The sequence below is a fragment of the Bubalus bubalis genome, chromosome X, assembly GCF_019923935.1.
Source record: "Bubalus bubalis isolate 160015118507 breed Murrah chromosome X, NDDB_SH_1, whole genome shotgun sequence".
Classification (NCBI taxonomy): Eukaryota; Metazoa; Chordata; class Mammalia; order Artiodactyla; family Bovidae; genus Bubalus; species Bubalus bubalis.
The window spans coordinates 140627508-140643501 of NC_059181.1; the positions used below are offsets into that span (position 1 = coordinate 140627508).

The 15994-nt window shown below is 43.0% G+C and overlaps 1 protein-coding gene across 1 annotated transcript in view; it reads right to left on the reverse strand.

The window, feature by feature from the left end:
- GPC4 (glypican 4) overlaps positions 1–15994 on the reverse strand; it is a 107562-nt gene that overhangs the window by 81047 nt on the left and 10521 nt on the right. The window lies entirely within an intron of this gene.

Here is a 15994-nt window from a genome sequence, read left to right on the forward strand (position 1 = left end):
GAGGGGATAGGATGGGGGTTTCAGCTTTGTGCAGCAGCTTTCGATACGGGGGCCCCATGGGGAGGTAGTGGGCTGTGAAATAGCAGTAAGGGCACTGGCATCCATTTCACTTGTGTTTGGTGGTGGAGGGGTGTTTTTTAATTTTTTTTTTTTTTTCTAAATCTCAGCAGTCTTTCAGAGGATTCTACCAGGGACACAAATGGAATTGGAAAATGTTTAAACAAAGAATACACAACTTGCTTGTTTAAATTAAAATTCACTTCTAGGCGATTATCAAGAAACTTTATCTGCAAAAGTAATTGGGCAAAAGCACCACGGCTCTTAATTTTAACACATCATGTTTTAAGGAGAATGAAAAGAACATGATTTTATTCCCTTTCAAAGAACAGCCATAAAGAACCCTGATGGTCCTGTATCACACACGATACGCAGCTCTTAATGACGTTAATGGAAATGGGAGGCAGGTGCACATGCTCAGAGCCTAAAGAACAACCTGAGAAGTGGCTATTAAGTCAGAGATCTGTCTATTCAAATCCCCCTCGCCTCCCTTGTTTTAAGGGCCGGCTCAATAACTAGCTGAGTTGTGAAAGCATTAATAGTGCTAATTCACGCTGACACATTTGAAGTAAAAGTACCTATTCTCTGAGTACAAAGGACAACCCCCCCCCCACCGCCCAGTTTCTACTCCGTTTAGTTTATGTGTTTCAGACGAGGGCTCGTTTTATGCAGAAATTTGATTTTAGGAAGAAAGAACTCACACCCGGTGCTTCTGGACCCCAAGCTAATTCTCATGGCGATTAGAGAGCAGATTCTGTCGTAAGCCTTGAAGAGGGGCAGCAGCCAGAAGCCCCCAGCACCTCCCTCTGAGGGCTCAATCAAGAAATTTCATGCACTGCAGCCTGCTAGTGGTAGCAGAGGTTGGGACCTGCAGCCCACAAAGGCAGATACCTGCGCGGCTGGCCAAAGGGCTGTTCAAGTCTGCTATGTGACTTCTGACCAACTGTGTCCTGACAGGAGCCTGTTTGCACAGATGTCTGCTAAATCATCCTTGGCCAAAACACACCGGCCTCCATTCACGAGGGCCAAGTAGCTTTATGGGAGAAGGCCTCCAGTTATCCTTGGGGTGGGCTGAGCGTGTCTCCTTTGGTCTCCCAGCATTTCCTGTTATTGCAGTCATGCCCCGTGCAAACAGCAGTGGGTTTCAATTATATGCTGCAAATAAAGCATTTTGTAGTGATATTAATTCTGTGTTATTTATAGTTGTCTGCCAGAATGGAAACAGCAGAGAACTGGAAGCAATTCTGGTGAGTAAAGGTTAATTTTTGAACAATAAAATAAATAAATAAGCAAGCAAGCACAGACGACTAAATGAAATTTCCACCTTGTTAGTGAATTATAGCTTATGGGTTTCAAATATTATTTCTCAAATTCTTTCCTGAAAGGTTTAGGAATAATTATATAGCACTTAAAGGACAGGCCTTGCCAGATAAACCTAATAAGTCTATAATCTGTACTAGAGGCAGCATTTCCTGTAAATGAGAGCTGGATTTAATTTTATCATTGTACTTCGAAAGGCTTGCTGATTATTAATCATGTGACCTGTGAGGTAGCAGCCCTTCAAATTCCATGCAGCACTTATGCTTGAATTAAAGGGCTCCAATGCTTGAATTGAATTCCCCCAGTAAGTTCTTCAGTTGCTAACTCTGAACACCCATTTACCCTCAGCGTAAATTATCCCTAGCTATATTATTTTCACGCTAGACTTAAGCTCAAGAACTAGATGATTAGACGTTGTTTTTTCCAACACTGCTGTGTGGTCTAAAAGCCTTATTCTTCCTGGGACAATTCTTCTGCTGGGCTTTCCTACAGCTGAGTAGATGGCATCAAATCTTTTCAATAGATGCATATATTTGTAGCTAAAGCACTTTAGAAACTCTGGGCATAACAAGATTGGTGGTGGGCTGGAATGTGCACTTATCCAGGAGTACGAATGGGCACAAGTCCTTTCTTTGAAGGCTTCACAATAAAAAGAAGACCCTTTCAGTACCTGGCTGACAGTGACCAGTGTTTTCAGTCCACTTGATGTCGAGGGCACTATGTGCTTCAAAGACTAACATGCCTGCTGTTGTTAGATCAAAGAAAGCATCAAGCCAAAGATGATGGTCTGGAAAAAGCTTCTGGGAATGTAAGCCCGGTTTTTTTTTTTTTTTTCATGGGCAGAAAGTTGGGTGTTTTTCAGATCAAGCTAATAAACACTTATGGAGCCCCTGTACCGTGTGCAAGGCACGATGTGGGGGATTACAGAACTGAGCAAGACAGGGTGCCTGACTTCAAGGAGCTTCCAGACCTGAAGAAGTAATAAAACTGATAGCCAGTTTTAATAGGTGAGGATTATTTCCTTGAGGACTGAGATGCGGTCTTTTTATATTCCTAGTAACTGCCACTTAGTTGGGCACATAGACAATGTTGCATAAACACTTACAGAATAAGTGAATGAATATTAATTATTCTAATGTCCACTCATTCGTCCTTCTATTCCTTCCTCGCAAAATGCTACAGGTAAGCAGAAGAGCTGTCCAACTGTGGGTATCAGAGAAAATGGATGCAAAGGTCTGAGAGAGATGCAGAGACTTCATTGGGCAGAAACAGTGACCACAAAATACACTGTGTGGCCAGCGCCCTCGACTGTTGGTTATGTACTGCTTATTGGCCTGATGGCCAGAGAGACTACTGTGCCATAATGATGAATCCTTTGACTTCAGAATAAGGAAGCATATCGGGATGTTAATGCCTAGCCATTGAATTTGCTGAAGGGCTGCTGCTAAGTCGCTTCAGTTGTGTCCGACTCTGTGCGACCCCATGGACTGCAGCCTACCAGGCTTCTCTGTCCATGGGATTCACCAGGCAAGAACACTGGAGTGGGTTGCCATTTCCTTCTCCCTTGCTGAAGGGTTAACTCGATTCCAATTCCCCCTCTGGGACTACGCCCTGAGTCACAGGGAGCAAGATGTCTGTGGCCTTTCAGAAGCTCACATGAAACATTCCAGGCACCAGCCAGACAAGCAAACCCTGAACATACACACATTTGCTGGGGCAGCCTGCGCTTGCCAGCATCCTGCTTCAAGCAGAGAGGCACGCCCGGGGCACGTTTCTCTTTAGAATCCAAGCATCCAAGCTACAGTGTGACTCCAACTTTCTCAAATAGCTCCTCAGCCTAGCTCTTCACCCCAAACCACTTTTTTTGTCTTTTAAAAAATTTTTTTAAGTTTTTTAATTGGAGGGTAATTACTTTATGGGGCTTCCCAGTGAATCAGCAGTAAAGAATCTGCCTGCAATGCAGGAGCTGCAGGAGATACAGTGTTCGATCCCTGGGTCAGGAAGGTCCCCTGGAGGACAGCACGGCAACCCACTCCAGAATTCTTGCCTGGAGAATATCAATGGACAGTGGAGCCTGGCAAGCTACAGTCCACAGGGTCACAGAGGTAGACACGACTGAAGCAACTTAGCACACACTCACGCATACATATATACCCTCCCTCTTGAGCCTCCTTCCTACCTCTCCATCGCCCTCACCCCAGTTCGTCACAGAGTACTATACAGCAGCTTCCAACCTATATAGCAGCTATCTATTTTACACATGGCAGTATATATATATCATTGCTAATCTCTCAGTTCGTCCCACCCTCTCCTTCCCCTGCTGTGTGTCTTGCCACAAGTCAGTTCTCGACGTCTGCGTCTCTATTCCTGCCCAGCAAACAGGTTTATCAGTACTATTTTTCTAGATTCCATATATATGTGTTTATATACACAATTTGTTTTTCTCTTTGTGACTTACTTCACTCTCCAAACCACTTTCTTGATCTTTTACAAGATGAGCCGTCTGGCTAGGCCCTGGGATACACACTGCCTTCCCAGCCCCTTTCCAGTCTCAGTGCATCCTAACCTCCTCTCATCCACCTACTCTTACTAGTTAGCTTAGAGAAGAAATGTGCTTATTATTAACTACACTAATGTCTAGCCTGAGACAAACAGGGATAGAGTGACACACAGCCTATCTGGAACCTAAAAATAAGCCTCCAAAGGCTCTGATCGGCCAAAGGGTCATAGGAGAGGCCCTCCCCCCATGGCTTCTGTATGCTTACTTGGCACAGAGTCCTGATGAGCGTAATGCTACGGTTCCTAAGACCACAAGGGAAGCAGCCAAGACGGGGGTTGGGGTGGGTGGGTGGGGGGGACGGAGAGGAGTTGCTAAAAGCGGGCATGCTGACAGCGGTACAGAATGACAGCTGACAGCGAGCAAGGAGACAAAAACCATTCAGAAAGCTCAGTTACCCAGAACTGCTCATTTCAAGGTTTTATTGTACTCAAGAATACATATGCAATGAGGAAAGGGCTTTCCTCATATTCCTCTCATCTTTCCAGATCATCTCATCAGCTCTCAACACATTTGCAGTGAAATACAGAGTATCAGAGTTGGAAAGGATCTTAGGGATGATCTAGTTAAATGCCCTCCTTTAATGAACACCAGGGACAAACAAGACCCTGATATGATGAGTTATTGAACACCCATCACCCTGCTGGTCAGGGGCCAAACAGGGCACAGGACCCAGGCTTCCTGAGTCACACATGGTCCAAGGAAGGCTCTCTCCTGCCTGGCAGTGCTATATTTCTGTGCTTATGTTATAGCTTGTGTCCACTTAGGGGAAAAACCAAACCAAACAAATTGGCTTAAAGCCTAATGTAAACATTGAAATTGAATAGCATAATGAAATACCTCAGAACTTCGGAAAAGGTCAGCAAAGGAATTAAAAGCTATTAAAAGCATACTGTCAAGTTTCTTGAAACCCCTCCATAAAAAAATTAATAAATTACTGTTGCCAGCACCTGCCTTCACTTAGGAAACTGAGCCATCTTCTTTGATATCAAGGCTCTTTAATTTACAGTGAATTCCTAAAATCCCAGGTAACAAGCATCCTCCTTCATGATAGAAGGCTTGTGCTGCCTCAGCAGATGGCCCTCTTTCCAAGATGCCTTTGTTATTACGGTATTCTAGTAGAAAAAGGCAACATGGACCATCTTCTGCTCCCTGCTTTCACCCTAACTGATCACTCTGTATCCTCCCACGAAGCCACTTGGAAGCCCGAACTGGCCTAGAGCAAGAAAAGGGGGTCTGAAAAAGAACCTCCTGGATCTCGAATCCTTTCAGTTTTGAACTGTCTGAGCTTCACTTGTTTTACTAGTTAATTTTTTAGACCAGTTTACATCTTACATCTTGTTCTTAATTATTAACAGGACTTAATCTATTAAATGTAGTCGAAAACACCATAAATAAAACTGTTCCTGAAACTAGGGAGGCTGTAGGAATCAAAAAAGAAAATATTCTCCTCCTTTTCTTCCAACCACCTGGAATATTGTTGTATAATTCTGAGTTGTGCGAATGAAACAAGACATAAACTGAACCGACAGCTCAGGAAAGAGAAGCTGAAGTGATAAAGAGTCGGATGTAGAGTGGGAAGAGGGGTGAGGGCAGTCTGGTACAGGAGAGAAGATGTAAGGAATCCACATGTTGTTCTAATGCTTCAAACATCACAAAGACCCATGAACCCTACAAGTGGCAATCTCTGGAAGCTACAAATAACCCAAATTTAAATGACCTCGAGAGTTGCTTCAGTTATAACAAAGAGGCACTACCTTATCCAGTAAGCAGTCAGTAATTAGCCATCCCCAGGGGTGCTATAAACTAAAGCAACCGTGGCTAAAGCAAGTCAGGACTGCTGGAAGATATCCTGGAACACCAGAGTCGTTGAGACCACCTGAGATACCATGCTGGCCTGGCCTCTGGGACTGATCCAAAGTGACAGGTCCTCGGGAGAAGGATACCTTTTGAATGATTCATCACTCCTGTGCATCATTGCAGCCAATTAATCTACACAGTTGCATCTTCTACATATCTTAATTCTGTTCCCCAAAACCCCAAAATGGTTCTAAAAAGGGTACAGCTGTCTTCCAACTGGAGGACTTGTTGGCAAACTCCTCCTTCAACACCCCATTGAGGAGAAAGAGCATCATAATTACTTGCCGTTGTGTCAGAAAGCCCCAGAAGCAACAGCCAACCATTCTCCTCTTCCTGCACTCAGATGTCCCTCCTTCTTTACCCCACCCTGTAAGCGCCTCTTTCACCAGCCACCTGTCAAAATAAAGCAAGCCCCGGATCTTTCAAAAACTGACCCTGGAAAGAAGCCGTTGGACGATTTTTCTTCTAGGACCTGTTGAAAGATAAAAGATGAAGCGGACAATTTAAAAGGCGAGACTGTACCCTCCCGATCACAAAGCTGAAAGCAGACAAACCGTGGAAGCCAATGACAGAGGAAACGCCCTTTGACCAGAGACAGACACTAGGCATAGCAATGTTATTTTCCATAAAGAATAAGAAGCTGAATTAAGCCATTTCACAACTAATAGTCATAAAATCTTTTCATTGTCAAAAACTGAGAGAGGAGTGAGAAGGAGGGTTATTACTAGCCCCTCCTTTGAGAAACAATGGCACTGCTTTCTAGGAAGTTCTGTTTAGATGATAAATGTTTTTAGGACAGGTTTTGTTCGGGTTCCCCCACACACACCTTTTTTTTTAAATAGGACACACAAACATGTGGGAAACTTTCCTCCAAAGGGCATAAGAACCACAGAAAAAGGCCCTGCAAGCAAAAAATCCATACTCTCCTTCAGGTTTAATCGCCATCCCCCCACCAGCCAACATTTGAGCTGTTTCTCGAAATACTGCTGAACTACGTTCTTAGGAAGCAAAGTATGTGTAGGTTCCTGGCAAGAGCTGAGAGAGAGTGCATGTGGGAAATGCTGGAAAAAACTGAACTCTTAGAGCTGACCAAGTCCCTAGGTTAAACCTCAGATTTCCTCTCTCTTCCCTGCACACCTGAAACAGAGGAGTCTGGTGTGTGCCGCCAACAGGCTTTAAACACCAGAGGAATGTGTCGGGGTTTTTTCCCCCAAGCTTTCTGAAAGTTTTTTTTTAAAAAAACAGATTTACATAAAATTGAACTGAAGGAAGTTCTTCAACAGAAGCCAAACACATAGGTGTGTAGATGATCACTGTTGCGCTCAATGTACTACCCAACACACATAAACACGTGCATCCACAAACCACCAAAAATAACTACAGTCATATGACATAGGTAAAATAGATTCTAGTGCATCAACTTCACAGACATCTATGTGGCCATTAGAAAATCTGCACTGTATAGAACTACAGAAGCACTTCTCATATTCTGTTTCAAATAGCAGATACAGGAGGAATTGGATGAAGGTGGTCAAAATGTACAAATGTCCAGTTATAAGGTAAGTACTAAAGATGTAATGGACAGCATGATAGCTGTATGTTATATATAAAAGTTGTTAAAAGAGTAAATCCTAAGTGTTCTCATTATAAGAAAAAGTTCTTTTCTATTTCTTTAATGTTGTATCTACACGAGATGATGAATGTTCACTAAACTTGTGATAATCACTTCATGGTATATGTAAATCACATCATTATGCTGTATGTCAAAGATACCTCAATAAAACTGGAAGAAAAACAGCAGATACACTAAGCACTATAATTTCAATCACATAAAAACGTGTTCATGTGAATAGGGTTTGAACTATGATGTGAAAAGGACATAAAAGTTACTCTTTATTATTGTCATATCATCTTTTCAATTGGAAAAAATTTAGCCTACTATAAACAGTAACTCTGGAGACCAATGGGCTTCCATGGTGGCTCAGACAGTAAAGAATCTGCCCGCAATGAGGGAGACCTGGGTTCGATCCCTGGGTTGGGAAGATTCCCTGGAGGAGGAGGGCATGGCACCCCACTCCAGTATTCTTGCCTGGAGAAGCCTATGGACAGGGGAAGCCTGGCAGGCTATAGTCCATGGTGTCACAAAGAGTCAGTCACGTCTGAGTGACTAACACTTTCACTTCTGGAGACCAAATGACACTGTGACAATTCTGAGGGCCAGGTACAAAGTCCTGAGAGCAGAGTTAATCAGGACAGGGAGAAGGAAAATGGCTGAAGAATCAAAGATGCTGTCCAGCTTCCCTCAAATGGTTTCAATCCCTAGATCTAAAGTGGCTTCAGTCCACAGGCTCTCACTTCCCTTGCTGTGTAACTCTTCCTGGTTTTCTGAACATTGCAGGTGGCTGTAATGGCTGCTATCAGGGGGCCATTACAGGAGAGCTCTGACTCAGAAACCAAGAGATATAAATTCATACACGAAAAGGAAGCAGTTATCTAGAATGATAGAGGAGTTGAATTCTTTCGACTAAAGATAATCCCATGGATCAAAAGCCAGACTGAATTTCTCAAATGCTGTTTCTTGGGGTTTTATGGGAGATCAGTACAAGAAATGAAATCATGTTGACGACACTGATTATTACACTGTTTGATGTCTTTTACTTAAGAACCTATATCATAAATTCTTTCTAGGTTTAGTAACAAGGAAATGTCTTGTCTTAAGAACTGTCAGGTTTCTTTTTTTCAATGTGATTTGATTTATATTTTTTCTTTTCTTGTTTTTAATTTATTTATTTTTAATTGCAGGACAATTGCTTCACACTATGTGTTGGTTTCTGCCACACATCAACATGAATCAGCCATAGGTATACATCTGTCCCCTCCCTCTTGAATCTCCTTCCCACATCCCACCCCATCCCACTCCTCTAAGTTGTCACAGAGCCCGGGTTTCAGCTCCCTGAGTCATACAGCAAATTCCCATTGGCTGATAAAAGCTACCTAGAAAGCCTACTGGCTTGCCCATTCACTGGCATAAGCCTCTCTTTTAGAATTCCTCATTCCTCTCTCCTTCCATGTGTCTTTTTATTTTGTTTATATAAAATCGGTTAATCTACATAATGCTTTCCCAAAAGACCCAAGGCGAGTACTCAGTATACACTATCTATTGTAACTAAAATAATAATGATCACTATGCTTGTAGGAATCTTACTGAATATGGATTAATGATCTTAAGTAGGTAGGGTTTATTTTACAATTAAACTTTTAAAGCCTTGGAAGAAAATGACGTGACTTCTCAAAATTTCAGACCCTGCCAGATTTTTAAAAATTAAAGACATATGGCTGAAGACTCGGTCACCAGCTCCTTTTAAAACTTCACCCTTGATGTTGAAGGGACCAACAGATTCCCATTAGTAAAGCAATTAGAAAGCTGATGAAATCATGTTAGCCTCTTCTCGGCTGTTTTTTTTTTTTGATGGGAAAAATATATCAATATTGACTGATTAAACAAAACAAATATTAGGAAAGGAAGAGAAGAGAAAGGAGGTCAGAAAGGTCCCATCAAGGTTACAATAAACTGTTTAAAAAGGAACAAAAGCACAAAGCCAACTGCTTCAGTGGACAGAATCCAATATAACCAAGAAACATACCAGAGTGATGCGGTATCTAAAGAAATTGCCAGCATTTTACATTTAGCTGGAGTAAAATGCCCTATACTTCCTTTTTTTTAAAGTTTTTATTTATTTATTTGGCCACTCTGTGCAGCATTGCAGGATCTTAGTTTCCCAACCAGGGACTGAACCCATGCCCCCTGCAGCAGAAGCAAAGTCCTAACCACTGGACTACCAGGGCAGTCCCTATTCTTCCTTTTTAAAATTAACAATCAAGATTGTCCTTCATTTCCAAGAATGACTCTCATAAGTGACATACCTTAAGGAGGCTGTCCACAGTTGGCATTCTTTCTCCCACAAGAGTGTCCACTACTAAATATACACTATGATGAAAATTGAGGGTTTGATCACACATCAAGTAAATTGAAAATGGTGAAAAATTCCTTTACAACCAATTTTTGTTAAGAAAAACACTTAATATTAGAGGCAATTTATATTTGGCAAGATACACAATCTAAGTCTTACATTTCTGAAATGTCACCCCAGGAAGCCACAAAGCACTGGCATAGCACTCCAGCATATAGCACAGATTCAAAGACATTTCTGAAATTAATAACTATGCCAATGCAATCATTTCCCTTTATTCTTAGTGATCAGCTTGCATTCCTCTCACATGAAAAACACATCTCAATTTGGGGGGCTGTTTTTCCCTCCTGCAAACTCTGAGGATACAACAGCTGCTGGGATTTCAAGAAAGAAAACAAATATCCTACCCTAACAGCAGAACTGCCATTAGTCACTCATGTTGCTATGGTCAATTATAGAAATGCCTTCTATAAATTTGACTAATTGGAGGGAATATGGGTTGAATTATACAATATTTTAAAGAAACGCAGACTTCTCACTTTTTAAACACAAAGTGACTTCTCCCCATACCCCCCGCCAAAGCTTTAAAGCAATTTAGAGACCTACTTCAATAAACAGACATATTTGTAACGAACACAATGGTCTCAATGAAAATGGCTGTCCTTGAGGTGTTTGGTGATAACTCCCTTCCCCTATGCAGGTGTCAAACATCTCCTAATGTACTTATTCATTTGCTTAGCAAACCCTTTTATTACAGACCCAGCAGAGATAAACAAGCTTAGCCTCAGCTTCCTTCATCCCAGAAATCTCTCATTCTAAAACTTAGAAGATATGAAGAGAAAATCTCCGGGCTCCAAGAGAAACACTAGGTTATTGGCAAAAACGGTCCATGCTGTGTCTGTTTTAAAATAAAAGCAGAGACAATTAATCACTTCTCTCTAAAGGTAAAGCTATGCTTAGAGAGCTAATGATTGGTTTGCCTCAGCATGAACCTACATATCTTAGTCCTCACCATGAGTACTTCATAGCATATGAACCATTTGCTTGTTTGGACAACAAGAAACAAAACACTTATGTTTATTTTTAATCAGGCAACTTATCCTTATATAATGACAGTGCAAGCCTATATTATTTAGAATAGGACATATACCAAAAGCTTTATATTTTAATCCATATTTAAAATAGGGCACATGTAAATCTGCATATCTAAACAAGATTTAGTCCTTGCATACAACCTATTTACTATAGATGCAGTCAGTTCACTGCATTAAGTCAAGAACTTGGGACTCCAGCCTTCAACACTGCAAAACACTGGTAATCCTGGGATCTCATGACTACTTGTGTACCAGTACGTAAACCTGCCAAGCATGCAAGGTGCTGCCTATGCATAATTCAGCCTCAGGGTCCCTCATTAGAGCCTGGAATTTCTGAACATACTAACAAAAATAAGGCCCTATTTTTATCCAGAGCACTCATCCAAAATTCTGAAAACTATCAATCCTATTGCAATTTTTTAAAAAATAAAATAGTATCAAACTCTGAAATGGAGTCAACCCTGTTCTGAGGGGCACAGTGTATGGCAGGAAAGGCTCTTTCCCATTCTGTTCCCTTGATAACTGCGGGAACACTTATCACTCAGACTGCATTTGCTTACAATCCCATCTTCCTGGCCAGCCTCCATGCTCACCGCCCCCCTCTCCACACACACACACAGCCAGGGAGACATGCACACTTGGTTGCCATTCATAAAAGCTTGGAGAGGTAAGGAATCCTGCTGCCGACTGGCAGGAGCATCAGATCCATTTCTGCTGAACCAGGATTCTACTGGAACAGTCTCCATGGGGCCAGAGGGCTTTGTTCTGAGCCACTTGGTCAAAAAAAACCCTAGCATTTCAATTACTACAGAAAGGCAATTCAAAACTAAAATGAGGCACCACCTCACACCAGTCAGAATGGCCATCATTTAAAAGTCTACAAATAATAAATACTGGGGAGGGTGTGGAAAAAAGGGAACCCACATACACTGTTGACTGGAATGTAAATTGGTACAGCCACTATGGAAAAACAGTCTGGAGGTTCCTTAAACTAGTAGAGTTGCCATGAAAAAGTGACAAGTGTTAGTCGCTCAGTGGTGTCTGACTCTTTGCAATCCCATGGTCAGTCCATGGAATTCTTCAGGCGAGAATACTGGGGTGGGCTGCCATTTTCTTCTCTAGGAGATCTTCCCGACCCAGGGATCGAACCTGGGTCTCTCACATTGTAGGCAGGTTCTTTACCATCTAAGCTGCCAGGGAAGCCCCAGAGTTGCCATATAATCCTATAATGCCATGCCTGGGCATATACCCAGACAACAGTATACTAATTTGAAAAGATACATGTACCCCTATATTCACTGCAGCACCATTTACAATAGCCAAGATATCTAACCATCAACAGATGAATGGATAAAGCAGATGTGCTGTATACACATACGTGTACACACATACACACATTTGTTGTTGCTTTAGTTGTTAAGTCATGTCCAACTCTTTTGCAACCCCATGGACTGTAGCTCACCAGGCCCCTCTGTCCATGGAATTTCCCAGGCAAGAATACTGGAGTGGATTGCCATTTCTTTCTCCAGGGGATCTTCCTGACCCAGGGATCAAACCTACGTCTCCTGCTTGGCAGAAGGATTCTTTACCAACTGAACCACAGGGGAAGCACCACCCCCCCTGCCCACACACACAGAATATTATTCAACCATTAAAAAGAATGAAATAATGCCATTGGCAGCAACATGGATGGACCTAGAGGTTATCATACTGAGATAAGCCAGACAAAGACAAATACCATAAGATATCATTTATATGTAGAATCTAAAGTACAACACAAACGAACATATATGCAAAACAAAAGCAAACACAAATATAGAGAATAGACTTGTCAGGGGGGAGGGGTTTCTGAGGGAAGAATTGGGAGTCAAGGAGGAGGGATGGCTGAGGGAAGAATTGGGAGTTGGGGATTAGCAGATGGGTTGGATGGCATCATTGACTCAATGGACATGAATCGGAGAAAACTCTGAGAGATAGTGAAGGACAGGGAATCCTGGCAAGCTGCAGTCCATGGGGTCACAAAGAGTCAGACGTGACGGAGGCACAATGAGACACAGATAATGTCAAAAAAGCTTAGATAATATTAAACCAGTCAATCCTAAAGGAAGCCAACCCTGAATATTCATTAGAAAGACTGAGGCTGAAGCTCCAACACTTTGGCCACCTGATGTGAAGAGCTGACTTATTGGGAAAGACCCTGATGCTGGGAAAGATTGAAGGCAGGAGGAGAAGGGGACAACAGAGGATGAGATGGTTAGATATCATCACTGACTCAATGGACATGAGTTTGAGCAAACTCTGGGTGACGGTGAAGGACAGGGAAGCCTGGCGTGGTGGAGTACACGGAGTCACAGAGTCGGACACAACTGAGAGACTGAACAACAAAAACAAGATGCAAACTATCACATGTAGGATGGATAAACAACAAGGCCCTACTGTATAGCACAGGGAACTAGATTCAACATCCTGTGATAATCCATACTGGGAAAGAATATGTATAACTGAGTCACTTTGCCACACAACAGAAATTAAATACAACACTGTAAATCGACTATACTTCAATAAATGTTTTTAACTTGCACTTCTGCGGTCTCTACAGAATTAAGAATGGACACTGAGCTTTCACAGAAACCTGGAGGGTTCAGGACTCAAGAGTGTCTAGTGGTTCCTCTGCAGAGCACTCTGAGGACAGAAGACAACGCTGCAAAGTGACACAAGAGTTCTCTGCATTTCCCGGTGCCTACGGAAGCCCCGACTCGAAAGTGATGGCCAAGGGACAAAACGAGAGAAGAGTGCTAACGCAGGCCCATCTCCCCTGTGCTGCCCCAAGTGCTGCAGACTTACATTTCAAGACCCTGCCATTCAAGTGTATGTGGGGGGCGGGGGGCGGGGTGTGATGGTGTAAAACGCACACCTCCTAGGAAGTGAGAAGAGCCCTATGGGCCTAAGTGCAGGTTCTAAAGTCCCAAAACACTCTGCTTCACTCTGATCATCATTCATCCAAGCTCAAGGGCTTCTCCTTGGAAGAAGTTATCACAGCTGTCACTAAATACTGATTTGGAGATTTGTCAAGTCAATATCAGTCTCCTCATTGAGACCGTGAGCCCCATGCATGTGAGGCCAGGCCTGTATAAGGCACTAGTAAGGCTGCCTTACCCCCAGTGCCCAGGATGATGCCCCTCAATTCAGAGGCACTTGGTAAACAGTTGTTAAATAAACCTTCAGCCTAGGCACCCTCTTTCTACAAAGGGAGGGTAAGGTATGTAGCCTCACACTGACAAGTAGGATGTTCTTAGGAAAAGGCTTTTGGAGGGTAAACCGCATGCTACTTGCCAGGAGTACTCACTCATGCATTCATTCATTCAGTGAACACCCAAGTACCAGGCAATGCGCTAGACACCAGGTGTAGATAGGACAGTGACTAAAGAGGCAAAGTCCCTGCCCTCGGGTCAGACTGTGAGATCGAATAGAGCAGTGAGGGAAAGAGACAAAGTTTATGTGGAGGTGGGCATTCTAGTTCACACAGAAGTCAGGAAAGACTTCCCCATGAAGGTGACAGGTAAGCAAAACCCAGAAGGAAGATAGACCAGCATGTGGAGACAACAATAAAAAAAAACACAAAGAAGACAGTACCATCTGGCATGGGAGGGGGCAAGAGGCAGACCCTGTAAGGCTCCCTAAGCTCTGGCTTTCCGTCTGGGTGGCAAGGGGAGTCACTGGAGCTCTTTGAGCAAAAGTGATAAGATCCCAGTGAGGTTTAACAGAATAGTATCACACTGGCTGATGTGCTGGGAATAGACTGATGGAGAGGAGGAGGGAGTGAGAGCCAGACCAGAGATGTGTCAGAGCCAACTGTGATAATCCAGGGAAGAAGTGATGGGGGATGAGATCAGGACTGTAGTTATCGGGGTGGTAAAGAGGAAGACAGATTCTTGGATACATCTTGAAAGCAGAGCCCAAAGGCAGAGATTCTGGAAGAATCTAAACAGAAACATTTCCCACAGTCATCTCAATCTGTGTGTTGATCACAAGAAAATGGACAGTCTCTTATTTTGGAAGGTTCTGGTTTCTTCATTTGCCCTCCCAACTGAAAGATACAAGACCATCTTCTCCCATCACCACACGGCTTAATGATCAATCCACCTCCCACCAGTAGAGCCTTCTTCCCAGAATGTATCCAGGCCCATGGGACCTGAAGGGGCAGGGGGGAAAAAAAATTAGTTCCAAACTGAGGATAAACAAGGCAGAATATTAACGAACCAGCCAGCTGAGGGCATTTAGCTCAGATTCAGTTTAAAGTGAACCCACCACACGCCTCCCCTTAAAAAAAAAAGTCTCCCCATAAACACACAAAAAAACTATTCCTCATCATAGCTTCTGACATCCTAGTCAGCGAGTGATTTTTAAGGACCATTTCTGAAGTACACCAGTGAAAAGTTGTCTTGCGTTGCTTTTTAAAATCTTCGCATGGGGAAATATTCTATAATTAAGGCAATTTTAACAATAGTAGATAATAATTTGACTATAAATTGTAAGGAATGTAATGACTGCTTATTCTGGCACCAAAGAGGCAGGACTTTCTGTGAAGTGACTGCCAAGAAAAATGATACTCCCACTCAGGCTGGACCATTGCAAGTAGTAACTGTTAACCACATGCTTCACACTGCAGTTTGCAAGGACACAGTGCTTTGTTTTCATCTCTAACCAAACACCAGACTGAAAACTCAATGGAGACAAACCCGGGTGGTGGAATAGAAACAATAACTGAAGGGAAAAAATTTTTCCTGTGGCTTGATGCTTGCTGGGATGCCGACGTCAAGGGTTTGGAGAACTAAGGAAACCTCTGCAGTCCAAGAGAAACCACTTCCCAGGCTGCTCCTGTAGACAGAAGCCCAACATCAAGAAGAAGCCAGGCTTAAAGAGGCTTGCAAAAGCCAACGGACAAAGTAGCTGGGAGGAGAAAGGACAGGCATGAAAAGAATGGCCGCGGGGTTGGCGGGAACCAGGTGACCTTGAGCTAGACTAGACAAAGACAGGCGATCCTGCCTGGGGCCCAACCTGAGCTGCCTGAAGAAGGGGAAGGACATGAACACCAGGCTGAGAAGCCGAAGCAAGAACAGGAGCAATGGTTCTTT